Below are 13,308 nucleotides of genomic sequence, written 5' to 3' on the forward strand. Positions count from 1 at the left end.
GTCTAAGTGTTTTACAAAGCACAATTGTCTTACACCTCAATCAGTCACTCAATCAATCAGTTTTTGTAAAGTACGGCTACTCACCTGTGAGGGTCTCAAGGTGCTTGGAGGAGGGGCCTCATCCAAAGAGCCACTTCTTTAGGTTCTTCCTGAAGATGGTGAGCAACAGTCCTTGTCTGAGGTGCGGGGGGAGGGTTGTTTCATTTCTTTGCTGCAATGTAGGTGAAGGATGTTTCAGCTCCTTGCTGCAATGTAGGTGAAGGATAGTCCTCTGGCAGTGGTTTTGCAGATGCAAGGGATGGTGGCCAGGGCCATCTGGGCAGAGCGGAGGGAGGAGACGCGGTCATTCAGGTAGGCTGGTCCTGCGTTGTGTATGGCCTTGCACGTGTGGGTGGGGTGAGTAGCTTGAAGGTGATTCGTTTCTTGACTGGGAGCCAGTGAAGGGTCCTCAGGTTTTGGGAGATGTGTTCTCAGCATGGAAGGTCCAGAATGAGTCTGGCGGCGGAGTTCTGGATGAGTTGTAGTTTTTGATGTTTTTAGTCAAGGTGCAGGCGTAGTGGGTGTTGCCGTAGTTGAGCTTGCTTGTGACTAAGGCGTGGGTGACTGTCCTGTGACAGTCTGCTGGGATCCATCTGAAAATTTTCCGAAGTTTGCCGAGTGTGTGCCAGCAGGAGGAGGTGACTGAGTTTGCCTGGGTGAAGTGGAGGGCAATGCCTAGGTTGTGGGCGTGCTCAGTCGGCGGAGGGGTACGCTGAGGGTTTGGGCCACCAGGAATCGCCCCAAGCTGAGGTGGCATTTCTGAAGATCATGAGCTCAGTCTTGTCGGAGTTGAGCTTGAGACAGCTTTCTCTTATCCATGTGGCAACGGCTTCCATTCCTGAGTGGAAGTTTCTTTTGGCTGTGTTCGGGTCTTCGGTGAGGGAAATGATGAGTTGTGTGTCATTGGCATATGACACGATGTTCATACCATGGCTTGTGATGATGACTGCGAGAGGGGCCATGTACTCGTTGAGCAGTGTGGGATTCAGTGAGGATCCTTAGGGGACTCCGCAGTTGACTCCTGTGGGTCTGGATGTATAGGACAGAAGTCTGACCCTCTGCGTCCTCCCGGAGAGGAAGGAGTGGATCCATTCCAGTGATCTTTCACAGATTCCTATGTGGTGGAGTCTGGTGCATAGGGTGCTCTGGAAGACCGTGTTGAAGGCTGCCGAGAGGTCGAGGAGTATGAGGGGGGCTAGAGTGTTGGCGCATTCGGTGATCCATGCATTGAGATTGCATGCTGCTTTGTTGGTGTCATTGGAGGGAGGGATTTGATGAGAGATGAGGTGAATTGCTCCTCGGTGATTTTGTTCCACTTCCTGTGGGGATTATAGGGGTGCGGCTATAAGGTGCAGTGCTTGTGAAGTGTATGCAGTGGTGGTCAGTCCAGTCTGGGGTGGAGATGGTTTGGATGGTGAGCCAGTTGCTTGAGGTGAAGATGGGGTCCAGTGTGTGTCCTGCGATGTGTGTGGGTGCGGAGACCAGCTGTCTGAGGTCGAGGGTGGCAAGGTTGTCGAGTAGAGCGGTGGTGTTTGGATCGGTGTGGTCCTCGAGGTGGAAATTCAGGTCGCCGAGGAGGAGGCAGTCGTCTGACGCCAGGGTCTGGTGGGTAGCAATGTCTACAAAGTCGTCTATGAAAGCTTGGTGGGGGCCGGGTGGCCTGTACACCCGGCAATCATAGATGGAGGAGTTGTGGTTGGAGTGGTTTTGCTGTAACGTTAGATGTTTCTTTGTGCATGGGCAACAAAGAAGTTGATGGTTGATTTTCTCAGTCACAGACACTGGTGTTCAACTGTGTTGGCAACTGGATTACTAGTTGAGGGGATGAAACCCTGCTAAAGCAGCAGCCACAATCTCTCAAGGTGAAATACAAGTAAACCCCAAATTAACCTGTGCTCAACCCTCTGATGGCATGGCACAAAAGCAGTCACACTTAATGTAGAGGCAATGTGTAAAGTATTTATGCAGCACTTCAAACAGTAATAGGTAGAGGTAATGTGTAAAATATTTATGCAGCACTCCAAACAGTAATAAAGTGAAAACACAATACAAGAGTACACCAATTTAGAAAACATAAAGTGAAATTTAATAAATTATTTGAGACCAAGGTGATAAAAATCTAATCAGTAGAACCGGAGATATGCAATTTAAAAGTAAAAATAGTCCACAGAAGCACAAACCACCATCCAGGGATATCTGATTGCACCGGACTGGGACAAAGTCACAAGTTCAGGTGGACCACAATGGGGCACAGGCTGGCTACAGGGACCATGTTAGGCTTGCTGAACAAAGTACCTTAAATCCTGGTTGTGGACAGTTGGGAGATCCAGTGTCAAGGATGCATCGTACATCAGCGGTTCTGAGTAAGCTGCAGGCTGCAACCTGGAGTCTGCCTTCATTGTTAAGGATGACGTTGATGTGAGGCTTGTGATGCAAAGGACTGCATTGAGGATGCGTTGTGAACCCGTGGTTCCAAAGAAGCGGTGGGACTATGATGAGAAATCTTGTATCGTCATCGAGGATGGGGCTGATGAGGGGCTTGCAATGTGAAGGCATGCATCAAGTATCTGTCACACAACTAACCCTAGCCCTTGGATTCACTCTGGTCATCCTGGGTTCGGGATGCAGGTCCAGTCCTGCTCACTCAACCAGCCGGGCAACGGAGTAGTAGTCCTTACTGCAGAGCAGCACAGCAGTCCTTCTGAGTCATCCACAAGTCAATAGGTGTACTGAAGAGTTGGATCTGAGGGTTTGTTATTTATACCTGGTGCCCACCTTGACGTAGGAGAAGGTTAGGGAGTTGGGAATTGCCAGCTTTTCCACCCTGGCCCCAGCTTGTCTGGTGACACAAAAGACTAGTGTCAAAACTCTTTGTGAGCGTGTGGGGCAGAGCCTTCCTTTGTGATGTGCAATCATGGTAGGTGACAGTCCCCACCCCATCAAGTCAGAGATGGTCAATTCCGCCAACACCTATTCCCTTTTTATCTCACAGTCAGGGAGCAATGCACAAAGACCAACTTTCAGCTACACCTAGTCATGTGACCTGGGATACACACTGCAAGCATCAAATGGTTTGAACAAGAAAATGTAAACTTTCTAAAAGTGGCATTTTTAGAACTGTGACTTAAAATCTGGTGTTACCATTACAGAGGATTTTAAATTACAGTTATTTAGATATCAAACTCAAAGGTAGCCCACTCTTTTCCTATGGGAGAGGTAGACCTTGCAGTACTGAAAAACATTTTTCAGACTTCTTGACTACCAGAACAAGTAAAACTTAAAAGTACAGCCTTTAAAGGCACTGCAGCCTGCTGTAGTGCCTACCCTAGGGGTGAACATCTGTATTTAAAAATAAGGTTTTGGCCTGACAACAGGTTTATTTTGCCAGGTCGAAATGTCAGTTTAAAACTGTATATACAGGCTGCAATAGCAAGCCTAAGGCATGTCTACATGATACGTAAGTGGGTGGCACAATCATCAGAGCTGCAGGCCTATTAGTAGCATTTAATTTACAGGCCCTGAATACCTGTAGTACTGCTTTACTAGGGACTTTCCAAGTAAATTAAATGTGCCAGTTGGGCGTAAGCCAATATTTCCATGTTTTAGGATGTGACAACACGCACTTTAGCGCTGGCTAGCAATGATGAAGTGCACAGAGTCCTAAGGGCAACAAAAACAAGACCAGCAAAAATGGAGCTGTAAGGCAAAAGGTTTGGGATAAGACCACACTAAGGCTGATAGGTTTAACAAACTGGACAGACGTTTCAGGCCTGAAGAGAGTACAAAAATATAAATGTATGCATGAATGAGGAGGCTATGTTGAGACTGTAGACTGATATTGGTTCCCAAAGAATGTTTTGTTTCAAGACTTAACACACTGCTTTATACATGGTAGAAAAGAAATATACTTGAGGGTGAGGCTAAAAATGGGAATACATGGATTGCAACTGTCACAGGGACTATTAGGAGGCCCATTAGTAGTTCTCTATCCTTTTCCAATATCTAAGGTGCTAATTTTACATAAGAAACATCAGGAAGATGCAGGATTTAATGCTGCATGAAGATTGGTATTGAAGTAAGACAGCGCTAGATGTGGAAATTTGCTACCTACAAAAGAGATGCTCGTATGAACTGCATACATAGGAAAAAGCGCCCCCACAAACAAAACGCAGGCAATAGCCTAAAATTCTTTCAAGATCGAGATCTTCCTCTTGGACTGTAAATAGACACTGTGGGCCTGATTACGACCTTTACGGTTGTGATACTCCATCACAAACGTGACAGATATCCCGTCCGCCGTATTATAAATTGCATTATATCCTATGGAACTTGTAAAAGGGGCGAGTATCCCATCCGCATGGGTCATAATCAGGCCCTGTGTATTTAAAATCCTGAACAAACACACTCATAACCTTCAGATGGAGATTCCCAACTTTGACTTAACCCACAAGATTCAGTCGGTTATACGAATGGGTAATAATTTGTAGTCTATCAACCTCAAAACTAGTGAGCCATAATCCAAAACAGGACGGTACTTCTTCAAGAAGAATTTAACATTTTTTTCAGGTAAAATAAAGCTGCTTGAAGTGTAACACATATTTCTCACGTATGCTTCATACCTGAGTACACATATGTGGAGGATCACGTTCACCACAGCAATATAAGAGCAAGCATGAGGACCTAACACAACTCACCCAGCTTCTCGGACGTGCAATATTACAACCACACAGTAGTCATGCAGGTCTGCCTGTATTCGCGCTGGACAAAGTGCCAGAGGTACTACTAGTGACATCTAGAGTGAGGAACACGGGTACCTTCTGATAAAGCAGCGTTGGAAACTACTTTGGGCGTTGGCCAGCAGGTGACGCCATCATTTTTCTTTTTTTTTAAAAAATCTGTTTATTAAACATAACATTCACATACCAGTACATTGGCTGTTTACAATTTATCGAATTATTTGCTTGCATAAATAATCTTGCACAGCCTCTTTGCATATTAACTGGTATGAAAGAGAAAGAGAAAAATCAAATTATAAACAAACATAAGATAATGCCAACAGAGCAAGAAAAAAGGAAACATACAGCTTAAATACTGTGCGGCAACTACTTGCCGAATATCAATGCAGCTAAGCACGACCAATGTCATTGATAATATTTGCAACCTCAAGCCGAGGTAGGGAGAGGCTAGAGGAAGGAATGCAGCTAATATATGTAAGTGTGTTTAGATCGAAGGACAGAGGTGGGGCAAGGATTGTGTTTTGTGGGGTTCAGCTGGATGCTGAGCCTAATTGGCATTGATCGAGCTGGGTTTGACCTGCGTAGAGTCTTGTACACAGTGGAAACAGCCTGGTTTGTTAGGTTAATACTTTGAGGATTAGAATGAGAGTGTCAGCAATGTCTATAATTAAGATTGAGGCAGTTCAAGTATCCTGCTGATCGTATCCACCTTGCTGTAAGATTTGTGTATGTTGCACTATTCACGGGGGGTGCAGGTCATCACGCGCTTCTATTGCCACCACAAAGGTATTCCAGACTTCAGGGCCCACTTCGATGAGACCTTTACGTTGCAATAGATTAAGTGTCTGCGCCTCGGCCTGCGAGCGACTATGTAAGTCGCGCAGCCAAACCGAATGGGACGGAACATGTGGAGCCTTCCAATGTGTTGCAATCAGACGTTTGAAGACAACAAACGCTAAGTCTATGAAACTGTGTGTCTGTTTATCTCCCTTAGTGCGGTGACGTATGCCCAGTAAGCAGGACTCTGGTATGGGGGATAATGCGAGGGATGAGATGTCTGCTGTAACATTTGTAACTCGGTGCCAGGCTGAGTTTATTGAGTGACAACTCCAAACCATGTGGTAAAAGTCAGCTGCCGGGGTAGCACATCTTGGGCACGACGGAGTTGTGTTCGGGTATATTCTTAGAATGCGGGCTGGGGATAAATAAGCATGGTGAATATAATTAAATTGGGTATAGCGTAAGCGAGGATTACGGGATATTGATTTGATTGTTGCAAGAGCTGCGGTCCAGGTTTTTAGTGGTAATGGCGTAGGAAGGACCATGTCCCAGCGTGCTTTAGCGTGCGGCAGGGTAGTGCAAACTGCTGCTAGTATTTTGTATATTTTAGTTATGGTACCTTTTGCGCTACCTATTGTAAGGATAGTAGTGAATAATGGGGACTCAGGGGGTACATTATTGCCGAGGCCCCAGATCTTGTTTAGCAGTCGTTTAATGGCGCTGTATGTCAAAAAGGCCCCATTGTGCATCACCCCGGCAGACACCAGTTCCGTAAAGGAGTACAGCGTGGAATGGGAGTATAGATCGCCCACCTTCAGTGTATTTATATCCCGTGTGTTATGATGTATTGAAATAATTTGGGTGCCCGGCAATTGAAACAGCGGTATCAAGGGTGAGTAAGGGGGGGAGGGGGACTTGCCATGGACATATCTGTACCAGCAAAAGCGAGCTGCTTCCATCAGTATGTGTTTCGAGGGTAAGGAGTGAGGGGTAGATAACAATGTGAGCAGCAGCCCCTTGGGGGCCATACATGACTGCAGCAGTGCGCCCTCAGCGGAAGGGGCATCATGCAGCCATCCAGCCAGCCACGACAGTTGAGCGGCCGCGTAGTATCTTTCGAGGTTAGGCATGCCCAACCCGCCCATTTCCTGCGGATGTTGTGTTATGGTCAACGCTACTCTACGTCTATCTTTGCCCCAGAGTAGGTCGGTTAATATTGAATGTCATTTATTAAAGAAGGAGCGTGGCAGGCACACTGGCAGGGCAGTAAAATAATATAGGAACCTCGGGAGGATAATCATCTTGGTTATTGCTACCCGGCCCAACGGGGATAAAGGGAGTGAGCTCCAGAATGGTATCGAGCCGCGAGTGGATCTCACCACTCTGTCAATATTGCCCTCTTTTAAATCTGTAACAGAGTGGTAAATCTGCACCCCGAGGTACTTAATGGTTGTATATGACCACGGTAGTTTATATTGCGGAAGTGTTATATGCGCATCAGTCGGAATGGAGATAAGAGGGAAAATACTGGATTTGGACCAGTTGACGTGAAGTCCAGAGGCGAGGGCGAAGGAGTCCAGCAATTTCAGCACCTCTGACATGGAGGTAGAATGATTACGCAGATAAATCAGGGCATCATCTGCATATAGAGATATGATATGATAGGTGTTAGATTCCGGGATACCCCACATATGCGCGAAGCTACGCAGTTTGATTGCCAGTGGCTCCATGGCAATGGCAAACAGCAAGGGGGACAATGGGCAACCCTGTCTGGTGCCTCTACTTATGGCAAATGCTTCGGAGATAATGCGACCATTTTTTACACGTGCTGTGGGCTTAGAGTACAGCGTCCTGATCCAGTTTATGAAGCCAGGTCCGAAGCCGAACGCCCTGAGTGTGCAAATAAGATAATTCCAGCTTAGTGTGTCAAACGCTTTTTCAATATCTAGGGAGAGGGCGACCGCTTCGGTGTTTGTGTTGTTATGCATTATATGGAGCAGTCTCCTAATATTTAGGAAGGTGCTCCTGCCGGGGATAAAGCCGGACTGGTCTTGATGTATCAGACTCGGTAGGTAGGGAAGGAGCCTATTCGCTAATATTTTCCCTAGTAATTTGCAGTCTGTGTTTAGGAGGGAGAGCGGTCTGTATGATTTAACATCAAGTGGGTCTCGACCAGCTTTTGGAAGGACCACTATTAAAGCTTTGCGCAAAGAGTCTGGCATTTGCAAATTATGGTACGCCTCATTGAACACTTCTACGAGCGGGGGCAGGAGATGACTCGCATGAGAGTTAAAATATTCCACCGGGAGTCCATCCGATCCGGGGGTTTTACTGCGCGCCATTTGTGCCAAAGCTGAGCGCAGTTCTTCAATGGTAATGGGGCCATCTAGAATATGGGTGTTATCGAGGATAAGTTGGTTTTGAGAAACAAGTTGTAGTATATCAGTTAGGTGTGATTCCGGCGGAGGGGGAGGAGACGTATAAAGTATACGATAATATGTGAAAAAGGCTTCATTAATGCCAGACTGAGTGTTAACGATACGTTGGGGTTTAAACGTATCGCGCCGATAGGCGTTGGCTGTGAGGGCTGTCGAGTCAGCCAAGCTAATAATCTACCGGATCTGTCTCCTTCAGCGTGCTGTCTTGTTATATAATGTCTGTAGTCATGTTTGCCTAGCCTAGTATCTGCTTCGTTATGAGCGGCCCTGAGCGAATTCAGTGTTGTTAGTATGGACTCGTCCCCGACAACCGCAGCCTCCGCATTACGGATTTTTACCTCTAATGTTTATAGCTCTTTAGTGAGTACTTTTCTCACCCCTACCGTGGCTGCAAGGCAGTGTCCCCTTATCACCACTTTGTGGGCATCCCACTCTATAGAGCGGGATGATGACGAGTTTTTATTTAGCAGGAAATAATCAGCTAATATTTTAGCTATCTCTGTTTGAAAGGGGGGATCTAAAAGGGCTTCCGGCTGTAAACGCCACGTTGGTATTCGGGTGTGCATGTGACCCCAAGCTATTGTTACACATAAAGGATTATGATCTGATATAGTGCGCGATAAGTATTCAGATCCGCACACCTTCTGAATCACTGTTGCAGATACAAAAACCATATCTATTCTGGTATACAGCTTATGTACAGGGGAATAATAAGAGTATTCCCGTTGGGCAGGATGGGCCGTCCTCCATACTTCGCTCAGGCCATTGTTTAAAGCCCAGCTTGCTAGTGCTTGAGAGGCACGATTGGAAGGAGCTGAGGTAAGCGGGGGGAACGAGTGGTCCTTTTGAGTGTCTAAGACACTGTTAAAGTCTCCTCCCCAAACGCATTCCAACGTAGGGTCATTAAGGTTGCCGGTTGAAAGTGTAGATAGGAAATCTCGCTGGTCTGCATTTGGGGAGTACAGTGCAACTAGGGCTAAAGGGGATCCATCTAGTATGCCCTCAACTATCACGTGGCGACCATTTGAGTCACATTGTGTGCGAGACACGGTGAATGGAACCCCGGGGGCGATCCAAATCGCTACCCCACGGGCAAATGATGAAGAAGTTGTGCCATGCAATTGCCCCTTCCATTTTGAGCGTGTGTTTTCTAGCGTAGCTTTAGAGAGATGTGTTTCTTGCAATAATGCTATATGTATCTGATGTCTCTTAAGAAAGGCGTAAACCCTCTGACGCTTCCGTGGGGTTGCCATGCCTCTAATATTCCATGTGAGCACTTTGTATTTTGCTATACTCTGATGAGTTTGAGTGGCCATGATATTGTTGTGGTTTTCGTATGCCCAAGGGAATGATTGTCTGCTGACCATGACATAAAAACATTGTGACATGCGCACACTAAGGTTGGGCGACCCACACCAGCGACAGGTGGATGCCGATGGCGCTCAGAAGGAGGTGTAATAGTATTGTGATACTGTCCACGATCTGTAAGAACCAGTAGGGCCCAGCTGTTTAGCAGATATCATCTGCTGTGCGTGGTGTGAGGGTAGGGCCACGTGTGGATTCAGCTGAGTCAGAGTTTGCATCCTGTTCCTGCTCAACGTCCGCTTGTGTAGAGGAGGCAGTAGGTGACGCGTTAACAAATCTGGATGTGGCTCGCAGAAGTCGGGAGCGTTCAGTTTGCGCTTGTTCAGGCGAGGGCTTCGCGCCTTGTTTCTTGCGCTGTCTGCGACCTGACGTGGAGGAGGGTCTATCGGCTCCCAGAGCATTTGTGTCTAACGGATCGGCTAGCCCCTTGGCATGTAGCCAGGTCCAGGCGTCCTCTGGAGAGGTAAAAAAGAGTGTGCGAGTGTCATCTTGTATCCGGAGTCTGGCAGGGAACAACAGCGCATACTTGATGTTGTGTTTTCGGAGACACGCCTTAACATGGTAGAAAGAGTTGCGTTTCTTCTGTACTTCTGCTGTAAAATCTGGGTAGGCTGTAATCACACCATCTACGAAGCTTACCGGGCCAGATTTGCAGAATAACTGTAGGATAAGATCTCTGTCACGGTAATTAAGGAGTCTTACTATAAGCGGACGTGGTTGTGAGCCAGGAGGGGGAGGCCTGGCAGGGATCCTGTGTGCTCTTTCGACAGAAAAGAACTTCGGGATATTATCCTTCAGAATAGTATCAGTAAGCCATTTCTCTATAAATAGTTCAGCACTGAGGCCCTCGGCACGCTCGGGGAATCCCACCATACGGATATTGTTGCGGCGAGATCTACCTTCTGCATCCTCAGCTCTGCGTTTTAAAGAGTCCACCTCTGTCGATAAGTGAACTAGTTGCGATTGGAGATCTTTCACCGAGCGGGGGATAGCCACAGTATCTCTTTCAAGTTCCGATACCCTATCAGCTAGTGCGTGTTGGTCAGTGCGAAGTATGTTAAGATCTTCTGTTACCGAACCTATTTTAGCTTCCAGAGTAATTTTAGTGTCTAGAATGGCTTGTAGTATCTTTTCGAATTGTGATGTGTGTGATTGTAGGGTCAATTCTAGTTTCTGAAGTGCCACTTGTGTGTTGGCGTAGGGCTCTGAGGAGGATGAGGTGGCGTGTTCCATCTTGCCCAGAGGTGCACGTGGGGTTTTTGGTTTGACCATTTGGCAAGTACAGGAGCTCTTAGACGTTAGCGTGCTGAGAAAACGCGAAGCAGTATGCACGATCTAGTCAAGTGTCACGCCAGTTCGAGCCTAGACGTTGAAAAGGAGCAAGGCCAGGAACAAGCAAGGCTTTGGATGGTATTTTTGCTATCACTTGTGTCACTTAATAATGACAGGGCTGGTATGAATTTATAAGACTGGTGGAATAGGGAGCAATATGCTGTGCATTGTGACAGAAGTTACAGCAGCACATGGGAACTAGTGTCCCAAGAGGGATGATTCATGCGTGTGCGCACTACCACACGGTAACTGTCATCAATAGGCACTTCCCTTATAGACAGCCAGGTCCATTATGTGTTTACCCCTCTCCCAGATAGCTGACTTCCTAATGCCTCGGTCTCCCAGAAGTGAAGCACAGGCCAATGCAGGACAAGGATACGTACAGTAGGGGCTGCGACTGTGGTCCCCTGTGCTGGTGTAGCAATCCGCATTGATTCAGTGCGTTTAGTTGGCCACAATTTATCATCCAACGTGGCCTGCGACACTGGAGCCAGTTATTTAGTGAGCCTGTTTTCCCGGACTGCTCCGTGCGGGGAGCAGGGATGCCACAGGTCGATGCCGCCCCACAGCGACAACACAGAGTGAATTTACGGGGTGCGCGCCCCGATGCGACGCGCTATTGCACAGCGCCACCCACGCGCCAGCGGGCCTTTTATGGCAGAGTTAGGCGCTATTGTTTGCAAAGGATGCAGAGATGTTACGTATTGGCCGCCGCCTGTTGGGCCTGTTGATGCGATGGATTAATCAGTAGCCAGAGCGCGGGGCGCTATGCAGCTATGGGTGGGCAGAGGAAACCAGAACATCCACACCGGCTTCTCATCTCGATGATTATGGTGCGGGGGAGGGCCTACCTCGACAGGATTCGCCCCCCGAGGGGCTTCGCCGCAGTGAATAAAATAAATTCCAGCCGGCACAGTTCCGCGCAAAGTTCACGATGGTGCCTTCCGTGCATGCGGCGCAATCCCCAGGCCACACCAACAGGAGGCGTGTTCCGTGCGGTCCGACCTCCAGGACGGCCGCAGAACGGTGTGTTACCGCAGAACAGCAGGAGAGTCACAGTACGGGAAGCCCCATTCACCGGGTGTAAAACAGGTAAGCCTGCTCCGGCAGGGCTTATCTCGCTAAGATGGCGCTGTACCGTAGGTGGCCTGGACGGCCCCGCCCCTCCAGAGCACGCACCCCGGCGCCTCCCACCACCGGGTAAAAACGAAGGTGCTATGTCGCCTCAGCATAACGCGAACCCGTGTTCTGGGACCGGGTCGCGGGTGGTTCCATGTAGCGCTCGCCGCGAGCGCGTTGTCTGCAGCGCGATCACGGCCTCAATCCAGCCGATCGCCAGCCATGCGAGTAGCGCGTCTCCGGCCGCGATTAACGATGCCGCCCCCGGGCAGCCCTCTTAGCGGCAGTCGGACCCGCTCTCGGGGAGGCCCGGGCGCCTCCAACAGGATAATTTACCGGGCCAGGGATCGGAGCTGCAGTTTATGCTGCCGCTCCGGTCGCCATCTTGGCCACGCCCCCCAGGTGACGCCATCATAACCAGCACAATTGGTGATGTGTTTAATCATGAATATAGAGAGGGTGGCTAAATGTCATTTTGCAAATGGCAACCAAAAAACCTTGCACTGTTGTGATGATAGGAAGATGAGGACACATACATTTCTGAACCTAACTTAATTATCTGGAGACCTGTTTTAGTTCCTTTCGTTTTCAGGAAACGCCCTAATATCCTCGGTTGGTTGCCCTGAAAGCAATCAGACAGGATTAATTTTATTTCCTAATTTGAAATAAACATGCCTGTCCTCTGCGACAATGTACACATTTTCTGTGTAATTGCACATATTTCGCCCAATAATCCTTTTATTTTTAGAAATAGGAGCTGCTCTGTTTGGTCTCCGGATATACGTCATTTTCTTTTATTAATGTTGGCTCTTCATATGTTTTTATGGTCACAAAATGCTATTTTTCTGTTTATCCACTTGAAATAAACGAACAATCTCCAGATCTGTCATCCCACCAAAATGTGAGTCTGAAAAATCGTTTCTTTCAAATAAAATAATTGTGCTTTCTAGGAGTACATGACTCTGATTCCATTCATACAAATATATATTTTTAAAGAATTTTTAAATTCACGTTTTCTCCTCTTGTTTCATGGTGGCCGAGAATCTCATTGTAAAACTCTGAAAAAATGCTATCCTTCGTCATCATCAATCAGAGATCCGAAGGTCTTATTGATAACGTAATCATTGGCATTTTTGTTTCATCGCTGCCGTTTTTCTTCTCCTACAGACAGCGTCGTTTGTCATGGTCCTCCCCGCTTCTCCAGGGAAGGGCAGGAATCGCCGCCCAGGTGGATGTCTCACCGTTGTAAATGGGGCCGAGTTAAGCTACTGGCATCGTTCCACCGGAATGGATGGAGCCACTCAATGATGCATGTCCCACAGCTCTGGAGGTATGTCCTCAGTGGGCCCAGGGCAGTGAGGGAGGAGCCAAACTACTAAATGCCCCTGCAGATATTCCTGAACTTCCCGAATCTACAATATGGTATTTGGTAATAGAAGGTAGCCGGGACATCTCACTTGCTGGTTCAATGGGAGCCATAATGAGGGGAAAGAAAACAG

Source organism: Pleurodeles waltl, chromosome 3_1 (genome assembly GCF_031143425.1).
Source record: "Pleurodeles waltl isolate 20211129_DDA chromosome 3_1, aPleWal1.hap1.20221129, whole genome shotgun sequence".
Lineage (NCBI taxonomy): Eukaryota > Metazoa > Chordata > Amphibia > Caudata > Salamandridae > Pleurodeles > Pleurodeles waltl.